The sequence below is a fragment of the Anser brachyrhynchus genome (genome assembly GCF_964034855.1).
Source record: "Anser brachyrhynchus genome assembly, chromosome: 22".
Lineage (NCBI taxonomy): Eukaryota > Metazoa > Chordata > Aves > Anseriformes > Anatidae > Anser > Anser brachyrhynchus.
Genome location: NC_137715.1, coordinates 7,902,175 through 7,920,639, shown reverse-complemented (window position 1 = coordinate 7,920,639; position 18,465 = coordinate 7,902,175). Strand labels below are relative to the sequence as shown.

The window sequence follows — 18,465 nt, the reverse complement described above, 5'->3', positions numbered from 1 at the left end:
ACAACTCAAAACAAACCACAAATCAACTGAAAAGATCTCCTTGTGTCGTGCTAAAACATGTTTCTTATTGCAGTGGCAGCTGAACTCTGCAGGCATGAGGGGCAAGGTAGAGAAGGGTTTGCCAGAGAGACAAGGAGGGATTGGTGCTGGCTGTGCTCCTGGGCTCTTGGGGTACAGATGTTTGCAGCTGCATTGCTGCTCCATATATTTCCAGAGGTCTGGAACCCTCAAGTAAAACATGAAAACATATTCTTGCAATAATTCAGCTGACAGGTGACAAAAACAGGAAGGGAAAGCCAAATGTTCTGAATGCAGAGGAGAAATAGTGCTTGGGTACTTTCTCCCCAGCGAGCATGGACCACTCAGGGCTTTGTAGATCTGTCAGCCCCAGGGATGGTGCATAATTCATAGCAGTAATTTCTCTGGTAGCTGAAATTTGCTCTGGACTGCAATTTCTTCCAGTTCGTTCCTTCCTTGTGTTTGAATCATGTTCGTAGTCTGCAGTATTCAAACCCTGAGCTTTGCTGCTGAGCTATGATTGCTCTGATAAGCCTGAGGTATCATTTCTGATCCGTGCCTGGGAGTGCACATTATCCATTTCCAGCACGAATATTTGCCTGCAACAATTCGAAGTGTGCTGTTCGCACATGCTGCTTTCCAGCAGATCTGGCCCCTGCTGCCGAGAGTTGCAGCCCCCGAGCAAAGCAGGAGCAGCTCCGCACTGGGATGCACTTTTCTCAGTGTGCACTTTTTCTCAGCTCCTGGTGGCCTTTCAGGTGACACCTCACCCTCATCCCAGGGGAACAGGGGACGAAATGCCACCAAGACTTGGTTTACAGATGGGGAAACTGAGGTACGGAGGAATGTGTTGAAAATCTAGCAGGTATGTGGAGAAGTGGGACTAGAATCACTAATAGTGCCCCGATGCCATGTGCTGATCCTGCCTTGCTTCTCGCCGGGGTCTCCAGCAGCAGAAGGCTCTCACCTCCCGCCAGCCCGAGCACGCAGCCTTTCAAGTTGGGAAACTGAGGCCCTGAGGGTAAGCCTTTCCTCTGCTTTGACCCGCTGCAGCAATCGCAAGAAAAGGTTTTAACGCTTTTTTTTTTTCTTCCCTTTCCAGTTGTACAATAAGCTTTCCCTGAAACAGGTAGCATCTTCTCACCACCCACGAAGATGCATATCCTTCAGCAACGGCAGCACATGCGCTGGGCAAGGGACGGGGGGAGCAAGCTCTGCACGCACTGCCCCTTCCGAGGTGTGATCGCTTTCATTTGCCAGCGCAGAGATTCACCACATCCTGTGGTGACAAATCATTATCGCTGGGATAATCAAGCTGCCTAGACAGGGTCATTTATCATGGCTGGTTGCTAAACAAAGCACCTTCTCTCTTGCCAGGCTAAGGGGGCTGCGTTGTCCGGGCAGACACCGGCAGAGGTCACCATGTCCCCGCAGCTGTCCATCAAAGCCCAAATTACCCAGGGATGTCAGGAGTGAGAGGTGTACACGGGTCTGCAGCATCCGTCCAAGCAGCCTTTGGCAGGGAAGTAGAGAAGTGCTCCATGCAGCAGAAGGGCACTTGTTGCTCTTCGCCTCTCCCGAATGCTAAGCTGGGCTTGAAGCATTTACCAAACATCCAACAATACCAAACGATAGCTGGGTAGCTCATCTTGCTTGTGGAAACGGGAAAGATTCGATTGGAACTGACAGCTGTAACACCAGCCTGGTAAGTCATGGGCTGGAAAGGGTTTGGGAGAGCGCTACTCATTACCCAGCTCAACCTTTTGCAAGATTCAACAAGTCGAAATGCATACAGCTGAGTTTAATGCATAAATCCCTCAATAGCAGACGAATCAGATGCATTGACCACGGTTTCTGACAACTTGCTCACGAAGTGGAAGCCGTCAGCTTGCATCCCTTCAGGCTGGCCAAAGGCTTTGCTTGGGTTTCAAAGGAAACCAGTCCCATGAATGAGCACTGCCAGCAGCTTACAGCTGTAAGCAGTAACTCGTTAAGTGGCTCGCTCACAACCCTATTACACCTGCTGCAGCAGAGGCCCCAACTTGGAAGATGTGGTTCTTAGGGAGGCTTTGCAGTAGTTGGAGGTCTCCCTGTCTGTCTGGTTGCACACAGTAGAGCTGCCTGGACCATAGCCCTCACTCAGTTGTGAGAGTCTCATGCACGGGGCAACACAGCTCAGCTTTGCTCTGGGCAGCCCAGCCACCTCTCCCTACCTGAAGGGAACATTCAGCCTTCAAACAGGAGGCTGGGGATGGAAGTGATACTATAAATTGTTTTCTCTCTTTAATAGAGTGAGGTGAGCTCTCTGAAGCAAAGCATTTATTGAGTCCTCTCTACCACTTTCTCTGAACGTGGTAAATGACTTCTTTCACTGCTTGTTCGCAGGCTGCTGTTATTTTGAAGCGTGGCTGATGGAATGCATTTTGGTTTGTGCATTTGCTTGCAGCTTCTTTCTGGTGGCTTCCAGTTCTCTCTGTTCATTTCTCTATGGTGTGATTGATTTCTCAAATTGACGTGATATTGTTTCTCCCCAGTGACTGGCAAGCTCCTGTGCAGGAGTATATAGATTGTGGAGCTGAGCTGGCTAGATACTGAGATAGGTAAGAATAGTGATTTTGATTTGAGTCATGATTTTCTGTATTTAAGGAATTCGTAATTTAAGGTGGATGTTTATTTCAAGCTGCCTGCTCTTTATTTTCCCTTTTTGAGTTGAAAATTGCCAGTGTGCGTGTGTACTTGCTGTCAGTCTGTAAATCCTAGAAAGGGGTGAGAAGGCAGTTCAAGAACCAAGCACACTTTCCCACTAAGACTCTGGCTACATCCACACTGTTACTGTACATATAATGTGCTGCTTGCATCACTGGAGCTACCAGCTGATGTACTGGACTTATAAATTTTACAAAACCTTGTCCTGATGCCAGTTCCCACCCTTGGAGGCATGGGTGGGTGTGTTGTGGCTCTCACCATCCCAGCAGCACAGCTGGGACCTGTTGACCTGTGAACTAGATGAAAGTGAGCCCATTCCATAAGGTATTATGTGATTATTTAAGTTACTTCTGGCCAGAATGCTGCTTTGAAGATCTGCCTGGTGTCAGGGACACAGCACCAGCCCCAAAGCACCTCTCTGTTCTGAGGGGTCTCGCCCCAGGGCAGCTGGATGCGTTGGGTCCCTTCTCTGAAGTCGCAGTCGCTGCCCGGCGCTCGGAGGGGACTGGCTTTGTGGAGAGGCTCTGGATCTGAGCCAGCCCAGCCATTCTGAACTGCTGCAATTAGTCAGAATATGAAGGTGAATTATTTGCTGACAAAAGATGTGGGCAGACAGGATTTTTAAGGCTTCATTAGTCCAGACCCTGGCAGGGCCAAGTCTTCCTTCTCAGCTCAGTGGCCTGAGCGTGTGATGGAGAGAAGGCTCCAACATGTATAATTAACAAGCACTGAATAATTCGACAGACTGGAGAAACGTTTCAATGCGTGTTCCAACAGGGGAGGTGATTGGCATTTGTGCTGCTTCCCTAAACACACTGCGCGCCTCTACGCTGGTGATGGCTTGGGTGCGGATGGAGCTAAACCTCTTGGGTTTAATAAAGTTCCTTGTGGTTGGCACGGGGCTGGGAATACCTGCTCAAGTGCTCAAAATCCCTGTGCAGTTGGAGGGTCTGACTCTGACTCCCTGTAAGACCTTGGGTCCGCCTCTAACACCGTGTCTCAGTTTACCTCATGGCTAGCTGGGGGGTGGTGGTGGCTATTTTTGTGTTTATCTTTCCAGATCGAATTCTCTGTGCATCAAAAATACCAGGGCTGGCTGCTTATCTGCTGGAGCCTTGTGCTTTGCACAGACTGGGGAAGATTTTCCCAGCCATACAGTGATTTAATTACATTTGCGGGAATCCTCGGCCCTATCTCCTACTCCCCTTCATCTGTCATTATCAATTTTTCCATTGATGGCAAGCTGGAGTTTTCCAGTGAGGCAAAGCCATGCACTGTATGTGCTGCATAGAGGTGCGCAGCCTGCCTTGGGGACAGGGAGGGAAGGAGCTGCTCATTCCCTGTTGCGGATATCCTTCCCAAGCAGGAAAGAAAAGGACTTCCTGTTACACAAGCTCCAAAGAAATCCTGCCCTTACACCCTCTTATTAAGACAGTCTCATTATCCAGTAATAAAACTGTCTGGAAGTCTGCCTTTGAATATTTTTTCTCTTCGAAAGTCTTTGGACAAGATAGACATTTCCCTGGGAAACTGTATGTATGTCTTAGAACTTCATTGCAAACTGAATGGGAGCTTGGGAAAAGATGTGAATTGTCCCCTTTCTACCTTTCTGCCCTTGTTGTTGCTCTGCTCTCATTTCTCCCTGAATGTAGGGAGTAATTCACAGCTCTGTATTTAACATGTCAGTTAAATACATGTCTGTGCCTAGACCAAGTCCTCCAGCTTCCATCAGTTCTCAACAGCTGTCCTGCCGCATCCCTATAAATCTGATTCCATAGGGCAGATAACTGAGACAAAGGCTCTTCAGCTCCTTTTTCACGTGACACTCTTGGTCCTCTAATTAAGGCAGGTTTCTTTCCTACTGTGTTTCCTTTACCCATCAATTCTCAGAAGCACTGTGCTAGGCACAGAATTAAAATGCCCCTTGAACAGAGGCAATTTAAGTTATATTCTGTTTGGCTGCTTGAACTTCATATTGGATGAAAAACAAACCCTGGAGAATTTCATTAACTGAAACAGCAGAACAAATTTCCCTTTCTGCTTTTATTTTTTTCTTCAGCTGACATTTTTAGCCGATCCTGGTCTGGCCCCTTCAGGCCATGGTGGCTGCCTTTCCCAGGTCGGGGAAAAAGGCGGCCTTTGCCAAGGGATGCAGTGAAGCAAAAGGAAAAAATGCCTTGGTTCTGCCTGTTGCTTTGTCCTGAGCCATTCATTTTCATCCCAACCGTCTTGCCCTGGTCTGGTTATCAGTGCAAGCCAGATTCCCTCGTGCTGGCATTTCTGTGGTCTGGCCAGATCCACCAGCTTGCATTTCCCCCGGCTCTAGGTCCAGCGGCTGTGGGCTGTCTAGAAGGGAAGTGGAGATGAAGAAGAGGTGACAATGAGCAGCACGAGCTCCTCCAGTGCTGTGAGAAGCACCGGGTCTGCTCTGAGAGCAGCTGCAAGCCTGTGTTCAGGGGGTGTGATCAAAGTCTGACTCCATGGCAAAGGGGGGGAAGTCGGTGTGATGGGACGTGGGAACTTCATGTCTTTCAGATGTCACCTTCAAATGTAGTGAAAACAAACATCAGCTTCATGATGTGAGACTAGTTCTCGCTTCGCGTGCTCTTATTAATGCAATTAGGAAATGTGCTGGCTCAAGGCTTTCTCTGCCTTGCTCCATGGTCCTTGGGCATGTTGTAATCTCTTGAATTTCTCCTCGCTCGGTGGCTGAAGGGGGGAGCTCTGTTTGGCCAGCTCCTCAGCCGCTCCCAGCCCCACTGACAGATGGGGGCAGCGCCGTGCTCTTTGTCACCCGTTGTGCAGGGGCCTCGTCCGTGATGGCAAGGTGGCGTTTGTGGTGCATAACCTGAGGGGCTCAAGGGGTGGTCTGCCAGGCCAGGCACGGCCACCGCTGCAAAGCAAGCTCCTGCTGCGCACAGGCTCCCAGCCCTGGCTGCAGTTTCACCGGCCAGCTTTGTCGGTTTCCCCATCGCAGTGGGAATCAGACAGCAAAAGCCTCACGTGTGAAAATTTCATCCTGTGCAAACCCAGCACAGCTCCCAGCCTCACTAGTAAAAGCCAGAAGTGACTCGCTTTCCTCCCAGCAGCTACATACTTCAACCCCCAAAATACTAACTGATGTTTTCCTTGCCTTGTGCTTAATGCAGTGCTCCGGGGAGATTTTCAGGGCTTGTTCCTGGGTGCTGTCAGAGGTGGGGCTGGTCACAGCCATTGTCCCTGGAGAGATGGGAACTTCAAAACACTGTGGAATAATCTCTGTAATAGCCATCAGCCAGTCACTTATTTTCTGTATATGTCACAGTAATGCATCTATGCTTTTTAGGAAGGTTAATGTGGTGGTCTAGCTTGCAAGGAAGGGCCCACTAATGATCCCAGCACAGCAGGGAGATGCCCAGGGATGGCTCTCCTTTCTCATCACTCCTGCACGGAGGGTGACAGCAGCGCTGATCTCTCTCTGCTTTCAATGCGGTGATGAAAACCTACAGCCCAGCGTGCCTCCAGTGTCTGCGGATGGGTGGTGATAATTGTGCTGGAGGACAGTGAGCAATGAAGACACTTAAACACAGGGTCATCTAGGAAATTACTACCCTGGGGTGTTTCTGAATGCTCCTCGCCGCTGAGGAGGAGAGAACTGTCATCTCCTAAAACAGATGAGGTTTCTCAGTGAAATAGCACATTTTACTTCTCTGGATATTAGCAACTTCCGAAGGAGAAAGGAAAAAAAATGGAGATTGCCCACAGCCCCAGATGAAGGGCTTGGGGGTGTGGCTCTTCTCGGGGATGCAGAACCCAAGGGTTATTTTCCTTGTTCAGCGACAAGCTCATGGTGTTACCTTGTGCAAGAGGCTTGTGCTGATCCCTGATGTGTGAAGCACAAGCAGAAAAGGGTTGTGGCGGGGTTCCATGGTAGGAGGCATTTGGATTGTCTAGCCAACCCACGTTGCAAATACCCCCAAATCCTGAGCTGTCCAATGGGTAAAGGACTCATTGCTGCCTGCATACCCCATACGAGGGGCCCCACTTACTTTTGATGTAGAAGGGTTATGGAAAAAGAGAGAAAAGACACCCTCTTCAGCTGCCTCCAGACATCCATCTCTTGCCATCTCAGCCATCTCCTGGAGAACTGCTTCAGCAGGACGCACTCTGTGCTGCACAACTTGGGGCCAACTGTTGCTGGTTTCCCTCTGCTATGCTGATTTTCCACCACAGCTCTGGCTGCTCTTCCAGCCCATTGGGTTTAAAGGCTGAGATTATCTCCCACCTTACCCCAGTCCAGGCGAAGTGTTCCCTGATGCTGGCAGAGCACGTTCCCTGCCAGGCCAGCCTCGCAGAGGCTTCCCAAGCAATCCCTCCTAAAGTTTGTTGGCAATCTTTCAGCCAACCAACAGCAAAAGCAAGTCTTTCAGTAAAACTTTGGGGATTTGTACTGGGTCTGGCTGGGATGTTAACTTTCCCTGCAGCAGCCCATACAGTGCTGTGCTCTGCACTTGTAGCTAGAATAGCACTGGTGTCACCCCAGTGTTGTGTCTGCTGCTGAGCAATGCTGGCACAGCATCAGAACTCCCTCCAAGCCTCCCAGAGCCAGCAGGCTGGGGATGGGCAAGTGATGGGGAGGCAATATCACCAGGGCAGCTGACCTAAACCGACCAAAGGGATATTCCATGCCATATGATGTCACACTCAGCAATAAAAGGATGGGAAGTAGAGAGTAACTGCTTCTCTCTCTCTATGCTTCTGCGCAGCCTTTGCTTATTTTTTTTCCCTCTCCTTTTTAATTAAATCATCCTTATCTCAAACCTTGAGCTCTTTGTCGTATTTTCTCCTCCTTCCTCTTTGAGGAGGGGGAGTGAGAGAGCGGCCGTGGTGGGACTTGGCTGCCCACCTGAGTAAAACCACCACAGGATTGGATCAAACCAGTGGGCAGATGGCTGGGGTGGTCAAGAGATGGAGCAAACATCTGCCCGGGGCGCTTGTGTAAGGACATGCAGCTGCAGAGGTAGGGCAAGGACCTGTGTGCCTGGTCGAGGGACCTGACCACTGGGTTCTCCTCCGGCAGCCAACAGCTTTTTCCTTTGTGGCTCTATGTTGGAAGTTTTGAAAGGTCTCGCTTTCACATCAGCGGGGAGTGAACACGGAAGGGTAACTCCTCGCAGTACTGTGCAATGGGCAATTCTTGTTTTGTAGAATCATAGAATGGCTCAGGTTGGAAGGGGCCTTAAAGACCACCCAGTTCCAACCCCCTGCCATAGGCAGGGACACCACCCACTAGATCAGGTTGCTCAGGGCCTCATCCAACCTGGTCTTGAACACCTCCAGGGATGGGGCATCCACAACGTCTCTGGGAAACCTGTGCCAGTGCCTCACCACCCTCTGAGTGAAGAATTTCCTCCCAACCTCTAACCTAAATCTCCCCTCTTTTAGTTTAAAACCATCCCCCCAGTGTCCTGTCATTATCTGACTGAGCAAACAGTTGCTCTCCATCTTTTCTATAAGCCCTCTTTAAGTATTGAAAAGCTGCAATAAGCTCTCCCTGGAGCCTTCTCTTCTTTACGCTGAAAACCCCCAGCTCTCTGTCTTACTTTCTAGGAGAGGTGCTCCACCCTCTGAGCATCCTCGTGGCCTCCTCTGGACCCGCTCCAACAGCCCCACACCCTTCTTGTGCTGGGGGCCCCAGACCTGGATGCAGGACTCCAACTATCTCAGCCATTCCCCACAGCTGTGGGTTCAAGGGCCTTCCCATGCACGGGCTGGCCACAGGCTGCCTTGCTTTGTTTGGAGCAGGGTAGGACGAGTGCGGGGTTGTGGCTTTCAGAGGAAAAAATAGGGGGCATCTGATGGAAAATGGTGGTGTGAGGTGAATATCTGCAGAGGGGCCACAGGTTCAAGGCTGGCATTGCAAGTGACATGGGAAGGAGCTGAGTGAAGAACCTGGTGAGCCTCTGCCAAGGGAACAGCTCCACTGGCGTAAAGCAGAGCCAGGTAAAGGCTCTGGCGAGCCAGGAGTCACTTGGGAAAATGAGGACAGTTATCTTTAATTGTTTATTATTTACTACTAATGATCTGTCCTTCTCCTGGTAAAGGAAAGTTTGAGAAATCAAATAGAGAAGCAGAAATAATACCAGAGGAAATGGATGACAAATTGCAGAGAGGATTAATGATTAGTGAGTGGATAGGAGTGGGTTGTTCATGTAGTCTGGTTAACGAGTAATGAGTAAACTTGTAAAAATCAAATTGTGAGTTGTTTACAACACAATAATTAAAAAAAAAAAGATTTGAACAGTTGGTTAATTTATATGCAATGAATAAACGAATCTGTTCTATTTTCTCCAGTGGAATAAAAGCAAACAAAAGAAAGAAGTTAAAGCTACGCACATAACATTGTTTTCAAACCTCAGCTGTTACAAACCAGAAAATATTTTCAGTGAAGAGAATGATTTGAGAAATTAAGTTGGAGGAGGAGGACTCTGCATACTGCTGTTTTCCTGGAATTAGGAAGTCCGTCAGTATTTAGTGTTGCACAGGGGAAGCCGTGCTCTGAACAGGAGAAATGAGAATGCCGCGGGAGGACCGTGCCTCGAGAAGAGGCGATTGCTTCATCGGTTGCTGCACGGCTTGGAACATTGCCACTGGGAAAGGGGAGCGGGAGCTACAAAATCACCCATACCCAGGTCCCTGTCGTACTGAGAGGAAACTGGGAAGGCGTTACTTTTAATATCCAACTGCCCCTGTGGGATTTAGGAGCTGAACACTGAAGTGGTAATTCCTGGATTCTTGTGGTCCAAAAATCATACGGAAAGAGAGACAAGCAGAGGGCTGAGCTCTGCTGCTCCCTATGTGTCCAACTTGCTTTAAGCACAGGAACGATCTGTTGGGAAGGGTGCTCGGGGCTTGTCTGTCCCACTCCAGCTGTGCTGCGTTGCCCATTTCGGCGAAGGCTTTCTTCTCCCCATGGTGTTTTCTGTGTTTTTAATGAGAGCTAATGGCAGGCCTGATAGCTATCTGAGCTATCTTGTTTGGTCCAGCAAAAAGAGGAGTAATTCTTCATCTCAGCTAACAGACTGACAAACCTGAATGTTTTTTTCTTAAAAAATCTGTTGTGAAAGGGAGAGGCATTAAGGGTTATTGGTCATAATGGAGCCCTTATGCTCTTCTTCGTGCTTGCGCATGATTGTCATCTGCTGTGTCTTTTGTCAAAGACTGCGGTTTGTGACAGCGGATTTTGCCTCTCAGTGCAGTGTGCCCAGAGCTTCCCAGGCTGTCAGGGTTGGGCTCCTTGGCCAGGCACCCTGCTGCAGCTCAGAGGTAGGAGCCTGGAAGCCAGAACAGCCCCAGGCACCCACAGAGGTGCTGGGGTGGTCCAGAGCCTTCAGCCCACGTCACAGGGGAGTTCCCAAACCCCACCAGAACTGCACAGCTTGCTCCCCTCTGATACTCCCTTCTGCCCCAATGCTCTATCCCTTTTCCTTTGCAGATATCCCATTTCTGGCAGAGAGAACCCCCAAGCCTGGCCTCAGCAAGGCTCTGGCTAAAGGTTCAGTTTCTACAAAGCAGCCTTTTCTAAAAACAAAACAAAACAAAACAAAACTCTTTTGCCCAAACCCAAAGTGTTTGCCTACAACCGGTGTGGATTTGCTCAGCTCCTTTGTTCCCCCAACAGCAGCACAAGTGTTCCTGTCCAGATGTGCATCTCCCATTTTCTTGTTTTCTTTGTTGCAGCACACATGCCTGCAGCCAGCCGTGTGCAGTAGTAAGCATGGCAGAGAGGCTGAGCAGTTTTATTCTGCAGCAGAGAAGTTCTTCTGTTTCTGTGCTTGTATTTTCCATGCACCACATTCCCATTCATGTCTCTTGCAGAGGGGCAGCAAGAGGAGCCGTGGGGACAGGAGGAGGTAGGGGGGGTGTTTGAGGACCAAGCACAGAAGATGCTCTAGGCATGCAAGATGAAGACTAATCAAAATGAATGAATTGTTTTTATCTCTTTAAACAATTGTACAATCACATTTTAATTAAAATAATTTTAAAGGTTTTTTTTTTTTTTTGTAATTCTGCTAATGTATATTACTCATGCAGCTATCAAAAACAGGCAAAGGGGATGGAATGATTTATTTTCTATAAGGCTTTTAGTGGCAGTAAATTAAGATATATGTATACATGTAAGGATTATAGGCATAAAGACAGCACTGAGTTATAGAAAGCTGTATCTAAGTGAGGGCTTTTTTTTGTTTGTTTCTTTTTTTTTCCCTCCCAGCATTTCACTAGTTTTTGATGTTGTAAAGACATGCTTGCATGTAAAGCTCTTTGCAGCTCATGGAAACCTTTATTGAAAAATAATTGCAAGACCTAATACACTAGGGGAGACCACTGGGTGCATTGCATGCTCTTTGCACTTATCCTGGCTCTTTTTAATCATTTCTGTGCCCTGTATGGAGGCTAAGGTATCGGTATTATTCCTTCTCTGTTGCTTGGGTAGTGTAGGTGTCTGTAGGAGGTCTGGAGTTTGGGGTGGAAGGAGCAGTTCACAAAGGATGACTCAAGTGGAGAGAAAGGGCCGGTGGAGGAAGCCACATCTGCAGCTGGCAATGGACAGAAATCTTGTGTGTTAGGGCTGAGAAGGGACATGCCTTCATCTGTGCCCAGAGTTCAGGGGAGCTTTTCCTGTGCCAGCAGCTGCAGTTGGTCGATGCACTTCTGTCCCAAGCCCCCTGACCTGCCCCGGCATCGCAGCCTGGCCCCATCCCCAGCAGGGCCGCGCTGGCTGTGTTGTGTATCCCCGCTGCCCGAGGGCCAACCTGCCTCCTCCCACACCCACCACGTCCTCGGCTGTGTCTCGACAGGTCCAAGCAGGCATGTTCTGAACGCTGGTGGCTGATGGTGCTTTTAAAGGACTTGAGAAATATTTGGAAATGTCATATGATGCATGTATATCTTACCACTAGTGTGCATACTTTGGCATGATTATTTTGCTCGTTGCACATTCAATTAAATCAGTTGGAAATTATGTTACTTAAATAAAAAAGCACTACCAGAGAGGAAAGTGTTGCTGCCTTTCCGAAAATGATCACATGTAGAAATACGAAATTATTGTGCCCACAAGGAACTGGAAGTTTAAACCAGTGCAAATTTAAGAAATGCTTCGAGAGGTTTGAAGCAGAAAATTCTAAAGCTTGATTTTCTTTAAATAAGAGGCTGGATTGAAAACTCAGTGGTTTACTTATTTATTTGGTGGCTGTTGTAGATAAAAAATACAAACATTTCTATTTGATTTTTTTTTCCCCAAAGGAAACCCTGTCTGAGCTTGAAATAAGATCATTTCTCTAAATAAAGCTGCAGGACTTCAGCCAGTCACATATGTGACATGGCGTATTTGTGTCAAACCTACTGATAATTGCAGTGATGCCTCGCAAGGAAGGAAAAACACTAAAGTTTCTTCTAGCAGCCATTACCATCCACTTGCTACTAGCTGAGCTGCTCCTGGATGAAAGAAAAACATTCATCTCCCTTGTGCCACATTTCCTAGTATGTCCCTGTGTAATCTGCAGAGCCATACGTTGTAATAAAAAGATGGGAAGAAAATGGAAACAATAAGCAGAGATGATAAATGACACGAGGAAAAACTTCTTTCAGTGTTGATGGTTTCAGAGTGAAGTAAACATTAGCAGAAAGGTTTGGAGCTGATCAAAAGGAAGAAATATTCCAAATATTTAAGAGTTTTAAGGTTGATTCAAGGCTAATGGAGGGAGAGGGGGGTGAATTACAAAAAACACTCCTTTAAACTTTTGAAAGAAGCAAAAAATATGACAATTTTCCTCTGCTGCTGGACATTGCATACCCCAGCTCCTGCAGGACTCCACGCTCTGGCTGGGAGATTTTCTGCTCCTTCTCTCCTTATGAGAGAAACAGAAGATAAATGTCAGATCTCGCAGCAGAGGGAAAATGCCTTTAGGGAGCTTCAGGCTGCACGAAGTTAGGAAGTTCATGAATTTAAGATGGGGGGAAAGAAATCGGATCTTGCCAGATAGCAGCCCTGCAGGAAGAGACATGTTGTAGGGCTCTGCAAAATGCCACCCATCCTGGGACAGGCGTGAAGCAGGCAGGCTCAGCTGTGCTGTTGTGCCTGTTGCAGGAGGGTGCTGACACCGCTGAGCGATGTTGTCTAACAACCTTGTGTCCCTCCAAACCCTGCCATGGCATTGCATGCTGTAACGCTGCCCTCCCCTCTCCCGGGCTGCGGGGACATAGCTTCAAGCTCTGAGCAGCCTTCGTCTGCCTGGAAAGTGAATGCTGTGTCCCTCTGTGCCGACAGAGCAAAGGAGCATCATCAAGTCAGGGTTAAATTAGTGTGTCTTTCACCCCACTGCATTCCTGTGAAGAGTTTAGGCTTCCTTGTGTTTTCTGTGCTGGACACAGGGCCGTCAGGTAACTTCTGTACAGTGAGCGAGGTGTATTACTTGAACCCTGGAGGTGGTGCTCCACTTGCACCAGCTGTTGTTTGACACTGAGCTCACTGAGAAGGGAAGTTAAAGGACAGGCTGGTGAGTGACTTGTTTGGGCCAGCAGAATTTTAAGGGCTCCAAAGCTACATGAGCCAATTTCATTAAATTGCTGTCTCCTGGGTCAGTATAGCTCTGGTTCTTCATCACTTCTCACTGTATTGCTTGATCTGTAGCTGTTGATGAGGTTTGAGGAAAGAAGGGATTTTTACTGCTGGTAATATGATGTATCCTGGCACAAATTAACTCATTAGCTGTGAAAAAGAAATGACTCTGTCTTAGATGTCCTCTCCTGGGGCTGAGCAGGTATCTCCAGTGTATCAGGGACTTCCCTGGATTTGGCCAGGCCACCAAAAGGCCTGCTGTTTCCCTCCCAAGCCCCACCACCCAGATGGAGCATTACATAGGCAAAGGGAGAAAGGCAGGGAGAACAGAAGGAGGTGGCTGGGCGTGAATTAGGGAACGTTACTAGATTGCTGTTACTTGTGTCACTTCTACAGCTGTGGCAGCTGGGGGCCTTAATTACAGAGATTAAAGGAAAAAACCCTCATAGCTGCTCATCAAATGATACATAAAGTAAGCCAGCTGGCATTGTGCCTGGGAAGCTATCTGAGTAGGGTTGCATCGACAAACGTGAACAGGGAATACCGAAGTCGGGATCCCTCCAGATGAGGAAGACCATGGTGTCAACTTGAGCTTCAGCGATGGATAGAAAGCAAAGATCAGGGCTGGTCAAGCCCAGAGGGGAAAAGAGCAGTGGGCCAACCTCAGCTGACCGCAGCACCCGGTTCGTCCTGCTGCAGCCAGCCTGAGAGCTGGAGCCTGGAGGAAAAGCTGCAGGAAGAGGCTGGGAGAGGCACAGGGCTGTTGGTGCGCATTGGGCTGGTGGGTCCCTCCCTCTGCTCTCCATCAAGAAGCAGAGTTGCTAATGAAGAACCCATTTATGCTCATGAGAGCTTTCTTCCCCTCACAGCTGCTGGGGCAGGCTTGCTGTACACAGCTCGTCTGATCTTGCCGGGCCCTTTGGGACAGCACGGGGCAGGGCTGGGAGCTGGCCAGACCTCAGGGGCATCTCTCCTACCCAGACAGGGGATGTTTGCTCCTGTTCTGAAAAAAGGACAAAGAAGGAATCAATTTGTCAAAAACCTCTTAATGAGCCATTGAAGACAGCTCAGCCAAGGTACTGATGACCTCCCAGGATAATTAACCTGAAGCAAAACCTGATGTCTTTTTTTTTTCTTCTTTTTTTCCATTCTCCTCATCTAATTTTCTTCTTACAGCCAGCCAATCTCTCCTGCAGAGTGCCGAGCTGCTCATTGCTTGACACCTCCAGGTGCTTTTACACCTTTCTCACCCTTGGCCAGCAGCTCTGCCACTGGACAGGAGCACCAGAAGCCAGCAGCCCTGCCTGCCACCTTCATGCTTTGCTTTTCGTCGCACTGCAATTGCACATTGCAGGAGCGCTCTGCCTGCCAGCTGCTGCTGTCCTGGCCCCAACACTGCCCAAAAGGTGCCTTTGGGACCAAGCCAGCCCCAGGGCTTTCACAGGGCCATCCGCCATGGGGCAGTGACAGGAAGGAGCACACAGCCCCTGAGGATGGGAGAGCTGGTGCCGGCAACAGGAGGGTGTCTGCAAGCACCTAGAGCTGCTTTGGTGAGCTGATAGCATTTCAGGTCCCTATGGAAAACAGAGAAAAGGTTCAAACACTTAATCTGCAGGTGGATTTTCCTGGTTATAGGCAGATGTAGTTCCCTTTCCTCCTGCCTCTAAAAGCAGGTGTGGTAGCAGAGAGCAGAGCCTTTCATGGGCAAAAAAGAGCCATGGAGCTGAGCAAGGCAGGAGGAGTCAGGTGGCTTCCCAAGGGAACTCTGGAGCCAGGCAGTGGCTTGGAGCCTCCCTGGAGGATCCTCTAGTTCAGAGAGGCTCCTTGGAAGAGTCCATCATTTCCAAACACACCGGAAGGACTTTGCCATGGGAAGAGACTGTGCTCTCTGAGTGAATTTAGCACCCAAGGGTGACACTTCTTTGCCAGGGACACACTCTGCTATTTTTAAGCTGCATGTGTGAATGGAAATGGAGATCAATATGTACTGCAAAGAGGAGCAGAGTTTTACCAACCACTTGTGGTTGACAATTTAACTTAGCAGCTTCCTCCTCCGTCTCCTCTGTTGCATTGACTGAAAGCCTCCTGGTGCCCAGGAATTTGATTCTCCATCATGCCTTGTTTATGTATTCCAGCTCCTGTATTAGTACATGTACAGCATGCTTGATAAGCTCTTTTTTTGTTTTTTCCTTTTCCTTTTTTTTTTCCTTTTTTTTCTTTTCCCCCACTAGGGGAAAAGCACAAGTTAAGTGATCAGAAGCAAGATGGATTAGTTGTTCAGAGCAGGCACCACAACCTTTATTCTTCAATGACAAACACACTTAAAGATCTTCCAGAAAAAGGACTCATCTGGGTAGTCAAAGGAGAGCAGCCCTGTTCCTTGAATGGGAATGGGTTGGAGGAGCTACCTGGAAGGGTTCACTGGGCTGTGAGCGTGGCCACAACATGCGGCTCTCAGTCTATTGAGGTCTTGTAGGGATGCCCTGCCACTGCACACTGGGCTCGGAGCCTCGCTGAAGCATGGAGGAGCAGAGCTCAGCCTCGTGCCCTGCACCTGCCATAGCCGTGTGTGCAGAGGCCCACAGGCTGCCCTGTGTTGGAGCAGCTGGTTCAGGCTGTGCCCATCAGATAACGGCGGAGAGCATCGTGCCCTAGCCCTGCCCCTTCCTCCCCTGCCCTCCTCGAGCCGTGCAGCACAGGCATGCTTCTCGCAGCTGGCATTTTCCAGCCTTCTGCTCTGCTGCAACTGGTCAGGAAGGATTTAATTTTAATTAAAAAAGTTTTCATTAAACCTGACGAGTTTCACCAAATCGTATTGATTTCCATATATTGCTTTCCAGTCAGAACAAATGGATTTTGCAGCCAAATGGTTGACCTTTTTCCTGCATGAGGCAGAGATCCCCCAGTTGTGCTCAAAAGCTGACGTGAGACCCTGTAGAGTCAGAGCCTGAACAACCCTGAAAGATTTTGCCTCAAAAAAAAAAAAAAGGAAAATTTTTGAGTTCTCTCAAAAATCCAGAAATCTGTACTGGAAGTGGGAATAGTCATATGTTTTCAGCTTGAAACAAACAAAATTCCCCAAAATTTCCTGAGCCATTCTCAAAAAGGAGTGTTTCTGAGATGTTCTTTGCATGATAATAACATTAGTGAAGATGAGACATTAATAACCTACAGATTTTGTTAATTGCTTGTCGGTGCTTTGCATGTATATGTGTCATTAGCTGTAGCAATTGGATATTAATATTATTTTATTTAGAAGAAAGGTTGGACATCTGTAGTTGTAATTATGAGTGATCATTAGATTATAATTATTGCAGTTATTCTTTAGAAAACAACCAAATATTGTAGTTGTTGGAGTAGGGATTTTAACACCAAATACTTGTGCACCTGTAGGTCCTCTGATGAATTTATTCTGAATTTGGGGTGGGGGCTGCAGGGCCCTGTCCCAGCTCCTGATGCCAGCAGTGTTTGCCGGGGACATCTCCTCGAGGAGCCTCTCAGCAGCCTCCCTGCCCTGCACTCCACACAGGGGACGCGGTCTGACCAGAAAGGGCACTTGGGGACATTTGCAAGGCTAAAAAATATCTTCTGGGCCATGAGGTGCCCTGATGTAACCAGCCTTGCTCTTTGTACTGCAGTTTATGCTGACCTCTCTGCACATTCAGTTGCTGTGTAAATTACAGAAATTACAAAGAAAAATTGCTTCAGCCATTTGGAAGGAGAATTTATTTTTTTTCTTTTGTCATTTGAAGCCACAGCGTACGTAAACCTTTCCAGGACTCTCAGTCTGCAAGCTTCAGTTAACAGGGAAAATGTTTTGTGTTTGGATTTTGAATCGCAGCCTAATGATGTGCAGAGCTTTGGGTTTTCCATTCCATTTTATTTTATTTGCTAAGTGCTGAGCATTTCTCATCTCTGCTTAGGACAAAGCATGCTCTTCTCTCAAGAGAGAGGAGCTCTGGTTTGTCCCTTTGTCCTCCATGAGCTGCAATACCGAGATCTGCTCATATGGTGGCAACATGCAGATCATTCGCCCTGACCTTGAACGTACACCTGTGTTCAGGGGCAGGCTCCCATAGGTAGGAGGCAAACCTCCCTGACCAGGGAACTCCTGAGTCCCACAGCATGACGGGTTGTTGTTTGAGGACTACCACTGTGTGTGCTCCAAAGGGAGGTTCTGAAGGCTTAAATTTTCATGGCACTGAGAAGTGAGGATGTCTTTTTCTCCAAGCTTGCGTGCACAGCTGGAGGAGCTGTTTCCTTCAGGAGCTTTCCCAGCTTTCTGATGTGTTGGAGATCCAGAGTTGGACCTGAGATCTTCTCAGGTATCTTTGTGATCTTCTAGGGAGTTTGGCTGCCTCCGTCCTCCAGCAACAGGGAGGAGAATTGCTGTTGAAACACAAGGGAGTGAGGAAGGCCTGCCCAAGCTGAAGGAAGCAAGTTGGAATGTGATAATGCCACTTTTTCTTCAGTATTATGAAGTCCAAACATCCTGAACTCCTCAGTCATCTCACCCCGCATCTCGCACCCATTTCCCAGGAGCATCACCTTACAGCAGCACCCTGCCCTGGCACCGGCTCCGCTGGAGACAAAGGGACCAAAGTCGCTCTTCTGGGAGCCACCTGCGCAGCGCTGCAGCCTCCAGAACTTCAGACATCACTTTCCAAAAAACCATCTGGAGGTTGTCCTTTGAAGCATGTAACTTTTTCAAGGGAAAATTTTGTCAGATTCTCATTTTGTAACTTATTTTGTGATATTTGAAGCTGGAAGGGAGGTGTTATTTTTGAGCTGCTGTTTTTTATCAGCAGCGCTGGAAGTTACTGAACTGAAAGCTGAATCTCATCACATGCCTTTGAGTCTTGAAACTTTAATAAAAACACAGCTACTCCACAACTCCCAGTGAAACGTGCAGAGGTGATCTCTGACTGCATGAATCAACTCAGGAAGCCTTCTCCTAAATTCTTAAATGTTACATTTCTGCCAGTTTTGGGTTTCTGTGGATACCAGGTGCAATTCTATTAAATAATAATGTGTTTTGTTTGTTGATCATTTAATCTGCTCCTTTTTTGTGGAATTTAAAGAGTGCAAAGAGTATAAGGACTGTACCATAGTCTTGGAAAACTGTCATTCTCCGGCTCTGAGTG

The 18,465-nt window shown here is 48.2% G+C and overlaps 1 protein-coding gene and 2 long non-coding RNA genes across 3 annotated transcripts in view; all 3 read left to right on the top strand.

Moving 5' to 3' along the window:
• Nucleotides 1–18,465, top strand: part of LOC308181640 (acid-sensing ion channel 2) — a 526,264-nt gene that overhangs the window by 325,726 nt on the left and 182,073 nt on the right. The gene's annotated exons all lie outside the window — the stretch shown is intronic.
• LOC308181651 lies at nt 6–6,649 on the top strand. Its single transcript, XR_013941540.1, has 3 exons — nt 6–2,314; nt 2,553–2,618; nt 5,051–6,649. It is a non-coding gene; the product is annotated as an uncharacterized lncRNA (long non-coding RNA).
• Nucleotides 7,358–17,350, top strand: LOC308181650. The gene is made up of 2 exons (XR_013941539.1): nt 7,358–14,397; nt 14,498–17,350. It is a non-coding gene; the product is annotated as an uncharacterized lncRNA (long non-coding RNA).